The following is a 12535-nucleotide window of genomic DNA, read 5'->3' as shown; positions in this document are numbered from 1 at the left end:
GAGTGAGCAGCGCAGAGGTTTGTAACACGTCATGCACACCGCGGTTTTACTTCCACCGTTGGCCACTCTTTCCGCTTACAGGACACACATTCTCTAACATGGGACTGTACACCCCGTTACCACCGGCAACGTATGATTCACAAGTTTTGATACAATTTCACATACATCACGACGGCATTTGTTTTTCTCTTATCTTTCAAACGCTAGCAGATACACATCACCTCATTGCCGTGTCATGTGTTGTATCTATGGGTGAACGACATGTCGTGATCGTGAGGCTCGTCGGTATCTCGTTCAATGGTTAACAGGTATTTTTGTTTTACGTACACAGTACACCAGGAGAACGAAATTAATCATGTGTTACGCATAGCAGCTTGCGATCCTAGAGATATTATTCCTTATTTGTGACTCACCCTGCAATTACTGAGAGGCCAGTGTGAAAATAGCCAGTCTCGTATACAGGGGTCGATAAGAAATTCATGAACTTACGCCAGTTATTCCCCGAACCGCCCGTTTCTGAGAGAAAAATATCCTTTTAGAGTGGGAAGAGTTATTCAAAATATGATACCACAGGACCTAAGCGAATGAAAAGAAACAAAATAGACTAATTTTCGTGTCGAACGATCACTTACTTCAGGGACTGTTCGAATAGCCAAATGGCAGCATTAAGTCTTTGAACAAGATCTTGAACGTGGGCTTTCCACGACAGTTTACTATATACCTGAACACCTAAAAATTTGAACTTTTCAGTTTCACTAATCATAGGCCCATTCTGTGAAATTAACACGTCAGGTTTTATTGAATTGTGTGTTAGAATCTGTAAAAACTTAGTCTTACTGTGATTTAACGTTAGTTTATTTTCTATAAGCCATGAACTTCGGTCATGACCTGCACTATTTGAAACCGAGCCAATGTTGCACACAAAAAGCTTTACTACCCATCCAGTGTCATCAGCCAATAGAAATGTTTTAGCGTTATCTGTAATACTAGAAAGCATATCATTTATATAAACAAGGGCCACCAGTGGCCCCAACCCTGATTCCTGGGGCACACCACACTTGACTCTACCCCACTCAGACCCCACATCACAGACATTCTCAGCATTGTGAATAATGACCTTTTGCTGTCTCTTGCTAAAGTGAGAGGTGAACCAATTATGGGCTACTCCCCGTATTCCATAATGATACAAATTCTGGAGTAATACTTTTTGATCAACACGATAAAACGTATTAGTTAAATTAAAAAATATGCCTAGCATTCGAAAGCTTTTGTTTAACCCATCCACTACTTCACAGAGAAAAGAGAATATTGCATTTTCAATTGGTAAGAGACTTCTAAAGCCGAACTGTACATTTCATAGCAAATTGTGTGATATAAAATTGTCAATTAGCCTTATACACACAGCCTTTTCAATAACTTTAGCAAACACTGATGGCACAGAAATAGGTCTAAAATTGTCTACAATATCCCTTTCCCCCTTTTTATAAGGAGGCTTTACTACTGAGTAGTTTAATCGCTCAGGAAACTGACCATTCCTAACGGAAGAATTACAAATACGGCTAAATACAGGGTTAACATGTGCAGCACAGTACTTTAATATTCTACTAGGCACTCCATCATAACCATGAGAGTCCTTAGTCTTCGGTGATTTAATTATTGACTCAATCTCTCCCTTGTCTGTATCACAGAGGTGTATTTCAGACATCAGAAAGGCATCTGGCGAGAAAGTTATATGTTTCCTTGTAGGAACTAAATGTTTGTTTAATTCACCAATGCTCAGAAAATGATTGTTAAATACTGTACATATACTGATTTCTCAGTAACAAATATTTTTACTACGAACTTAGTTTATATCGTCGACCATATGCTGCTGACCTGAGCCTTCCTTCACAACTGACATTATGGTTTTAATTTTATCCTGTGAATTAGCTATTCTATTTGCATACCACATACTCCTTTCCCTCATAATAAAATTTTTAAGCACCTTACAATACTCTTTGTAATGGGTTACTGCAGCTTGATTGTTACTACTTGTAACATTTTGATATAACTCTCACTTTGTTCTACATGATATCCTTATCCCACTACTCAGCCACCCAGGCTGCCTATTACTGCTAGTACCCCGTTTAGAACCTTCTAATGGAAAGCAACTCTCAAAGAGCATGAGAAATGTGTTAAGGAAAGCATTATATTTATTATCTATATTATGAGCACTACAAACATCCTGCCACTCTTGTTCCTTGACAAGGTTCAAAAAACTCTCTATTGCTATTGTATTAACTTTCCTACGTAGTTTGTAATAACATGTGACATTTGGTTGAGTAAAAAAGCCTTTTAGTGTTAAAATTTGTGCATCATGTTCGGAAAGGCCATTCACCCTTTTACTAACAAAATGCCCATCTAGTAATGAAGAAGGAATAATAATATTGTCTAGGGCTGTGCTCATGTTCCCCTGCACCCTAGTTGGAAAAATCACAGTCTGCATCAGATCATATGAATTTAGGCGATCTACTAACATCCTTTTTCTTGCACCATCATACATAAAATTTATATTGAAGTCACCACTAATAACTAATTTCTGGTATTTCCTAAAAAATGAAGCAAGAACCCTCTCTAGCTTGAGCAGAAACGCTCTGAAGTCAGAGTTAGGAGACCTATAAACAACAACAATTAGAAGTTTAGTTTCAGTAAAGTCAGCTGCCCCTGCACAACATTAAAATATCTGTTCAGTGCAGTGCCGTGACATGTCTATGGACTCAAATGGAATACTGTTTTTTACGTACATACCCACCTCCCCACCCAGCAAGGAACCCCTTGAAAAACAGCCAGCTAATCTGTATCCTGGTAAAGGAACCCTCTGAACTGCCAAATTAATTAAGTGGTGCTCCGACATACCAATAATTTCACAGTCAACATCTATAAGCAGTTCACTAACTTTATCTCTAATACCTCCTATATTTTGATGAAATACGTTAATTCCTCCTATACTTGGAAGCATGACACCTTCTGCTAGTGTATCCTGTTTCCAAACGAATTTTTAGACTAAGGAATGTAATAGAACTGAAGAGGTACGTGAATGGAGAGAGTGATAATTAAACGTAGAGAGTCTCTCAGTCTTTGAGAGATTTCATAGTTTGCGACTTTGCCCACCTCAGCAGTGTGTAGCAATTCTTCCTTTCTGTGCTTCAGTATCTTCTACTAACCATTTGTCTATCAAAGATTCTCGACAGGAGTGTAAAAGGAGGTATGACAAGAGGTCGAGTGTAGTGACGTGGTTGTGGAAATGCAAAATAACAGAACGGTAAAGGGCTATTTAAAGAAAAGGTTTAATTTTTAGATTGAAGGAAGATGGAGTCTAGTACTATACGCAAAGCACTGCTGCAATGTAAGTCGAATTGGAAGTAGAGAGCAAAGATGAGCAATAACGATCAGAGCACATAGAAAGCACTAACTATTAAAGAAGCACTACGTTAAAGTTTTTCTGTAGGAGTAGTTAAGGGAGCAAGACGTTATGATGCAGCTGTAAGATGTGAAAGTAGAGTCCTGTACGATGTGTGGAATGGACTGAGCAGCCATGAGCGCAGGAGATACATTAGAAAAGTACTGTAAAAATATTAGGTATATTAAAGTGATTCAAAAATTTAAAAGCACACTATAGTAGCTGACAGTGCAGTTCTGGTAGCCATACAAAAGTAATATGCCAGTGTGAAGGTTGTGAATAAAGGAGTATTATATAACATAAAGTAACACACAAAGTAAACAGCAAAAGAATTGTAAGACGTGGCATGACTGATGCTGAGGCCTCAAATCAGTAGGTTTGTAAGTTCAGAGTTGGTGTAATAGGCAACAAAACACAGTAATTGGAAACTGGAGTCGTAAAATGATACTAGTCACAGTGCAAAATCGCTATCTGTATAGAATCTAATAAGAAAGTTATGGGTGTCTAGTATTTAAGTGACGGCCCCGCGGAATTAGCCGGGCGGTCTCGGGCGTTGCAGTCATGGACTGGGCAGCTGGTCCCGGCGGAGGCTCGAGTCCTCCCTCGGGTATGGGTGTGTGTGTTTGTCCTTAGGATAATTTAGGTTAAGAATTGTGTAAGCTTAGGGACTGATGACCTTAGCAGTTAAGTCCCATAAGATTTCACACACATTTGAACATTTGAACATTTAAGTGACAATAGTATTAAGTGGTATGGTAATTCGTGTGTTGGGAGGAGAAATAAGAATCACTAGTATTAAGCTTAATCATCGAAAAGGAAGACTGAAGGTGTACCAAATGAGAAACAAAGAAGTGAAACATTGAAATTGGGTAAAATAATCGGCGCTCGCTTAATTAAAAAGGCTATAACTTAAGCTTCATTGCCCGTACAACAACTGAGTTTCTTTCGAAAGCCACCTCGTATTCTTACCTATCGAATGAAGTTCTTAAATCTATTGCTTATCTGAAGCATGGTCATTCGTGCCCATCATATTGCCACGTTTCACCCCGCCTCCATTGTTTGTGTAAAATAAGCTTGCCTTTTTCAGAAACAATATACATAGATATGTTACCTCAGTAGTGCAAACATTGGAGGCGGGATGAAACGTGGCAATGTGCTGGGCACGAATGACCATGCTTCAGATAAGCAATAGATTTAAGAACTTCATTCGATAGCTAAGAATATGAGGTGGCTTCCGAAAGAGACTCAGTTGTTGTACCGGCAATGAGACTAAAGTTATAGCCTTTTTTAATTAAGCGAGCGCAGATTAGAATGCAGCGGGACAGCAGACAGGTGGACGGCCAGAGCGCGGGTAGCATGTCGAAGGCCTACGGTAAGAGCTCAGTCGGGCGTGGTAGGCCGGCTCGGTGACTTGCAAGAACGTGAAGGTGGAAGGAAACAGAAAAGCTAGGGGTGGCTTAGAAATATGATGCAGTATCCGTAGGCGGACACCCATTGGGGATGGAGAAGGTGGAATGGTCCGACCAGAGGCTGCCGAAGCGTAAAAATTTGTTCTTCTGAATAAACTTAAATTAGAGCAGAGGGACAGAGTAAAATTGGCGGAAGAGTGTAAATAAAAAGTGTACTTGCGCATAAAGCAACAGAGAAGGTGTATGGTAAAATGTGTCTGTTTTAAGGGAAAAGATAGTAGCTGATGTCACAAGCGGTTTCGTGGGGGAGGAGGGCCCACAGCATGCCGTTGTTGAGAACTAGCTGTCTGACCGGGGAGCAGCACGAATGGCCGGCAGTTGCGCTCCCGCAAGATTACAAACTGAGCTTTGCTTTTTGTCTGAATCTGAATAAGACCGTGGCAAAGTAACGTTCGCGTAGGTGGTGAAGTTATTGTGACTGCGAATCAATGTTTATCTTAATATGTGGCAATTACTGAGGCACAGACGCAGACAGGTAACTGAGCAAAGGTTATTGTGTGCAACAACATGACAGTCATTGAAAATGGTAAGTGACATGCTGTGCTCGCTCCAGCTGTTGCAATTCTGATTTTTGTTTTCTGCCAATGATCATGATGACCAGTAGCCTATGATCATGCTTATTTTTATGTGAGGTATCAAGTGTAAGTAAAGACTGAGTTCCGTGACATCCGTAATACAAGATCTTGGCCTTGTGCATTAAAGACGCGCGTGGCATCTGAGTAAATTTTATTATTATGATCACAGTTGGGATTAGCCTTATTGAGACAGCAACTAAAGGCAATTTGTATCCGGCAGTGGTCTTAAACCCCCTTAGTGGAGCATGTCTGTATGACCACTATCTTGCTAGATTCTGGCGTGTAAATAACGATTTTGCGTTGTTTTTTTTCTTTTTGTAATAAGTTGTATCAAAGGATTTTGCGGACAACGTGTCTCTAGAATATAATTGCTTTTATCAGAGCTGCGTTACATTATTTAGTGGCATCGAAGTAACTCTCCAAACCTTTCGTTCTACGTATTTGTTAAGTCCAGAATCCACAGGGCGCTGAATAATGTACGAGTGGCTGAACTACAGGTGAGGGCAGGTAAGATTACAGGTCGAGCAAGCACGGAGGCTGACTTCGCTGCCACCGCGCAGGTAAGTCACAATGAGGACCTGCCACGCACCCCGGTACATCTACCGCTTACCGTCGTACCGTAACAGACAGTCCCAAGGGTCCAGTACGTTATAACTTATGGTTTGTCATTCCGCAGTTGGGATGTTACAAAGTGGTACATCGAAAGAGGGAATGTTACATTCTGTCATCGAACTGTGAAAGGAAAGAAGTTTAAGCTGCCGAAAAGTTACCCAAACCAGTTGTACTACTAGAGACCTTTAGACAAGTAGCAGTCCTCAAAATCCTCAGAGCGGCACTGATCATCGACTGACAAAGCGTTAATAAACCATTCCATTGATATACGTGCTGCAGTGCTTAAGGTGCTCAACTCGTATTCGGGAGGATGGCAGTTCAAATCACCGTCTGGGCATCCACATTTAGACATCCCGTGGTTTCCGCAGACATTGTAAGAGAAATGCGGCAGTTATTCGTTTTGAAAAGGACACAGTTGATTTCCTTCCTCACCTTCTCACAAGGGACGATGTGCTCCGATTATGTGGCATGCACATGGGGATTTTTTAGGCTAGGCAGTAGTGCGAGGTGTCCTGATGAACACTCACCAGTCGACGTGCAGGCAGGGAAATCAGGACGCGCTCAGTGTAAAGACACTTCAGCTATCAAGATATTAGCAGTAAATTTTCAGAGTGTTCGGAATAAAGGTCCTGAATTTACTGCCCTCCAGGAAGCGTGTAGCGCGCAAATTATTCTCCAGACTGAGACGTGGCTGAACCCTGAGACAGGAAGTTCTGAAATATTTAGTGAGGGTTGGAACGTGTATCGGAAAGACAGATTAGACACCGTTGGAGGTGGAGTCTTTATTTCAGTTGACAAAAATATTGTGTCTACTGAGGACGAAGTACAGTGTGACTGTGAAGCTATCTGGACACGTTTAACAGAGCTAGGGGAAATAAAGTTAATTGTGGGGTGTTATTTCCGGTCACCAGGTTTCACCGTGACAGTTCTAGAATCATTCAAAGGGAGTCTAAATTCTGTGTCGCAGAAGTACCTGGATTATGGTATATTAGTCGGAGGCGACTTCAACCTACCTAATATAGACTGGGATGTCTATTGATTCAGTACAGGTGGTACAGACAAGCCGTCGTGTGATTTACGTTTGAGCACATTATCCGAAAACTGTCTTGAGCAGCTAAATCTACAGCAAACGCGTAATGGAAATATTTTAGATCTGGTAGCCACGAACAGACCAGACCTCATCGACGGTTTCAGTGTTGAGACAGGGATTAGTGATCATAATGTTGTCATTACGACTATGGTTACGAAAGTTAAAAGGTCGGTCAAGAAGGCTAGGAGAGTATTCTTACTAGAAAGAGCAGATAAGCAGTTGTTAGCATCCCCCTTAGTAAATGAATCGACTTCATTTACTTCCGGTACGATAGACGTGGAAGAATTATGGGCAAATTTTAAACACATTATGAATCACGTATTGGACAAGTATGTGCCGAAAAAGTGGGTTACGGACGGAAAAGGCCCACCGTGGTTTAAAAGCGCAATTCGGAGAATGCTCAGGAAGCAAAGGCAGTTGCACTCGCGGTACAAGAAAGATCGGGAGAATGAGGACAGGCAAAAGTTAGTAGAGATTCGTGCTGCTTCCACCCAGTCACTCACTGATCAGTCTGGCCTGGCAACGGAAGACAGCAAACCGAAAGCTGAAATTTTAAATTAAGCCTTTGAGAAATCTTTCACGCAGGAGGATCGTACAAACATACCGCCGTTTGAGTCTCGTACAGATTCCCGTATGGAGGACATAGTGATAGACATCCCTGGGGTTGTGAAGCAGCTGAATGGGTTGAAAATAAATAAATCGCTAGGTCCTGATGGGATTCCAATTCGGTTTTACAGAGAGTACTCTACTACATTGGCTCCTTACTTAGTTTTCATTTATCGCGAATCTCTTGCCAAACGTAAAGTCCCGAGCGACTGGAAAAAAACGCAGGTGACGCCTGTATATAAGAAGGGTAGAAGGACGGATCCTCAAAATTATAGACCAATATCCTTAACATCGGTTTGTTGCAGGATTCTCGAACATATTCTCAGTTCGAATATAATCAATTTCCTTGAGACAGAGAAGTGGCTGTCCATGCATCAGCACGGCTTTAGAAAGCATCGCTCGTGCGAAAGGCAACTCGCCCTTTCTTCACATGATATCTTGCGAACCATGGATGGAGGGTATCAGACGGATTCCACATTCCTTGACGTCCGGAAAGCAATAAGTACAGCGTTTCTCCCATCGTAGTACATCAAGCACATTGCGATTACTGGCAACGTGGTGTCCACGATTGAAGCTTGGGAATGTGCAGTAGTACCATGATTCGTTTATTTCGAACGTCAACTTCGCTTCGCAATTTCTCGGGATGTAATTGATGTTCTGCGAGACAAGCAACGGCATTATTTTGTGATTTTTCGTGTTATTGATTGCTTAAGAAATAATACTGGATGTCCATTAAAAAAACGTAGGTTAATGTTGAAAATAGTATTTGCTTACCTTTCAGGCTGTTTCATAGTATTTACTTTCGCGAGTCCCTCCCTTATTTTCCTAACAGTGAAAGTCGTTTTTCAGCATCTATTGTTCTTCCAAAGGTATTTGCGCTGAAACATTTAAGTGGGCCAGAGAGCACTGTTCTTTTTGGAGCACTGTTGATGGTGTGCAGTTGGTACTGAGCAGTCATGTGAGCCTTCTGACAATGCTGCTTCCTATATTCGTTTAAAAGTCATTGCTATAAAATCTGATGTTATTTAATTGCGTTCTTTCAGTTGGTCATACAGCTATCTATTGCGTAGTTATATAGTGCAGGGAACAGCAATGTAAAAAAAAAAAAAGAAAGAACAGTTCAAAAATTGACAATCTAATGAGCAATGTATTTAATACTTATCGTATATAATGAACGTGTTGGTCACTAAGAACATCTTCTGGGGGTGCAGATCTCTTCTGAACAGCACGTTGCAAGGCATCCCAGACACGTTCAAAGATGTTAATGTCTGGGGAGTTTAGCGGCCAGTGGAAGTGTTTAAAGTCAGAAGAGAGTTCCTGGAGCCACTCGGTAGCAATTCTGGACGTGTGGAGTGTCACATTGTCCTGCTGAAATTGCCCACGTCCGTCGGAGTGCACAGTGGACATGATTGGATGCAGGTGATCAGACACGATGCTTACGTACATATCACCTGTCAGAGTCGTATCTAGACCCATCAGGGATCCTATATCACTGCGACTGCACACGCCCCACACCATTACAGAACCTCCACCGGCGTAAACAGTCCCCTGCTGACATGCAGGGCCCATGAATTTATGAGGTTGTCTCCATACCCGTACATGTCCATTCGCTCGATACAATTTGAAACGATACTCGTCCGACCAGGCAATATGTTTCCAGTAATCAACAGACCAATATCGGTGTTGATGGGTCTAGGCGAGGCGTAAAGCTTTGTGTCGTGCGATCATCAAGCGTACACGAGTAGACCTTCGACTCCGAAAGCCCATATCGATGATGTTTCGTTGAATGGTTCTCACGCTGACACTTGTTGTTGGCCCAGCATTGAAATCTGCAGAAATTTGCGAAAGGGCTGCACTTCTGTGACGTTGAACGATTCTCTTCAGTCGTAGTTGCTGAAGTTCTAGCAGGATCCTTTTCCAACCGCACCGTTGCGGAGTTATGATGTTTTACCGGATTCCTGATATTCACGGTAAACTCGTGAAATGGTCGTACAGGAATCATCGCTACCTCGGAGATGCTGTGTCACATCGTTCGTGCGCTGACTGTAACACCACGTTCAAACTCACTGAAATCGTGATAAGCTGCCATAGGAGTTTCCGACTGCAGCGCCGTATTCTGCCTGTTTACGTATTTCTGTGTTTGGATATGCGTGCCTGTACCAGTTTCTTTCGCGCCCCAGTGTGTTACAGCATTAAGTTCCAAATCGTTCCAACACCAGTAATTGTTAAATTAACTTTTGTACGTAGTTTTCTGCATACATGAGAGAACAGTTACAAATAAAACACGACTCTTGAGGTAAGTAAAATTTTTAAAACTTAAAATGACTTTATGTTATTGTTCATAATTTATAAATGTATTATGTGTATGCCACAGCGCGAAAATAATATTTAATATTTGCTTTTATATGATTGTTTCGTCTGAAAAATTGAGTTTTCCTTCGAAAAATCGTCATTGTCCTGATTTAATAGGTAATAAATTGTTATGAGAAGTTTCGCAACCAAACTATCGTAAGGTGCGAAACACATTCCATTTGTGGTCAAATAAAACAAATGGAATTCAGAGGATAATTAATTTATTTTACAATAAATATAAAACTAATCTTCCAAATTATAGAAAAACTTGGAAAAGTGTGAAATTTAAACAAATTTAACCATAAATTTTTCCATAAAATATACCGATTCGTGGGCTCGCTTCTAGTACTTCAGACTTTCAGTTTTACGTAAAACGTAGCTGAAAAAGAAAGGAGATCACAGATTCCGTCGTACAGGCTTAGTATCGTAAATTACTATTGATCAAAGATCCCCCTAATCCTGGTACATTATAGCCTCCAACGCTGACGTAAGTTATGACAGTGAAGTGGGAAGTTGTGTGATGTGCCAGTCGCTTACGCGGTATCAGTGCGATAACACTAGTCTAAATAGAGACGTGAAAGAATGGCCGAAAAACTATCATGGTTTGATTTGCTCATGACGCACCGTGAGTGAAGTTGGCCGATTTGGTGGTACATCAACAGTGACTGCCAGACGTGGGTAAAAGCAACGATGTATCTCTAGCAGCCATATAACAAGATCAGTGATCGTAAAAAATACTATGCCACAGGGACCGGAGCTAAGTGTCACGCCTTGACAGTGTCATTCGATTTCTAACCCAACAGAAATTACTATTGTGACTGAACACAGGTCTATGCAAACAAGTTTATAAGGGAAAACTGCGACGAAAACTGCATCAGTGGATATTTGGAGTCAAGTAGCTCGCAAAACGCCATTCCTCACAGCGGCAGCCAACACAGAAACCTGGACTGTAGATGAATGAAACCGAGTAAGACTCATTTTTGTCTCTTTGTAAACGATGCAAGGTGCCGAAGGCACCGACGTCCAAATGAGGCGCGTAACTCGCGATATGCGGATGTTGTGATTAGGGTTTCAGGTGATCCTGTGGTGTTATGGAGCTGATTTTCGTACAGTGACTTGGACCCACTCACTCACGTTAACGGAAACATTAACGAGTAATTTTATTTCAACCCTCTCGGTGACCAGGTGTTTCCCTTTCTTCTGTGGAGTATTTTCATGACGGGTACGCTTTGAACGCTCCTATTTCCCAAGATGACAACTGCCGCGTTTGCATGACTGCATGCATATATTTCTGGTTTGTCGAAAGCTCGAGTACCCAACAGCAACTGGAATAGCCCGCTAAAACACCCTAATGTTAATCCCATAGATAGCGGCCGCTACTATTTGGAACAGTGGGGGAAACATAGCAGTCTGTATCTCAGTAATATTTTGGCTCTGTAGGGATTACTCATCAATTATTCACTTCAACTTAATGTAGCATACCTAAAGCAACTTACAGATTCTCTTCCTTGTTAAAATAAGGCCATTATCAATGGTAGAGGTGATATTACATGGCATTAGCGTTTTGTTTCCAGTGCGTGACCAATCTTTTGTCCGGTGTGCTTCGAATGAAACTAAAAAATCAATTGCTGATTGCTACACAGTTTTACTGCCCTTCATATCACGACAAACGTATTTTTCAAACTGAAAGAAATCAAGGAAAATAACTGTGTTCATTGTGTGAATGCCTTTCGGTTAGAGATCTCTCCAAGATCATATCTATATAATCTACGTATTAAACGTACACTGATGAGCCAAAACATCATGACCACCTGCTTAGTAACATGTTGGTCCACTTTTGAAACGCATTACAGAAGCAACACTGCTGTGTGTTGGATTAGAGATGCCTTTGTTAGCTTACCTGATATGTATGGCACCACAAATTACGCACATACCAGGCAACGCCCATAAATAAGTGGTCGCTGGTGTGTGGGTGCGAAGCTGGGGCAAAATTGCGTCACAGATGTGGTTCATCGGGTTCAGACCACACTAATTTAATGGTCAAGACATGAACGTAAGTTCATTCATGCTCCTCAAACCCGTGTAACATGATTCTGAACCCACGACGTGAACAGCTAACCTGCTGAAAGATATCATCGTCGTCAGGGAAGACATCGAGCATGCAAGGATGATGGTACTTCGCAGTAATGCTCACGTAGTCCACAGCTGTTATGGTGCTTTCAGTTACTGCCATATTTCCCATGGAATCCTAAGTTAATATCTGTACTACACTAGCCCCACTGTCCCGCATATTTCAAACAGTCGTTAGCCTTGATGATGGTGTATGCAGACACAATCATTAGACTGGTGTAACAAGAAATGTGGTTCGTCCAACGAGGAGCTACATTTACAA

The sequence above is a fragment of the Schistocerca piceifrons genome, chromosome X (genome assembly GCF_021461385.2).
Source record: "Schistocerca piceifrons isolate TAMUIC-IGC-003096 chromosome X, iqSchPice1.1, whole genome shotgun sequence".
NCBI lineage: Eukaryota > Metazoa > Arthropoda > Insecta > Orthoptera > Acrididae > Schistocerca > Schistocerca piceifrons.
This window is presented reverse-complemented; position numbering follows the sequence as displayed.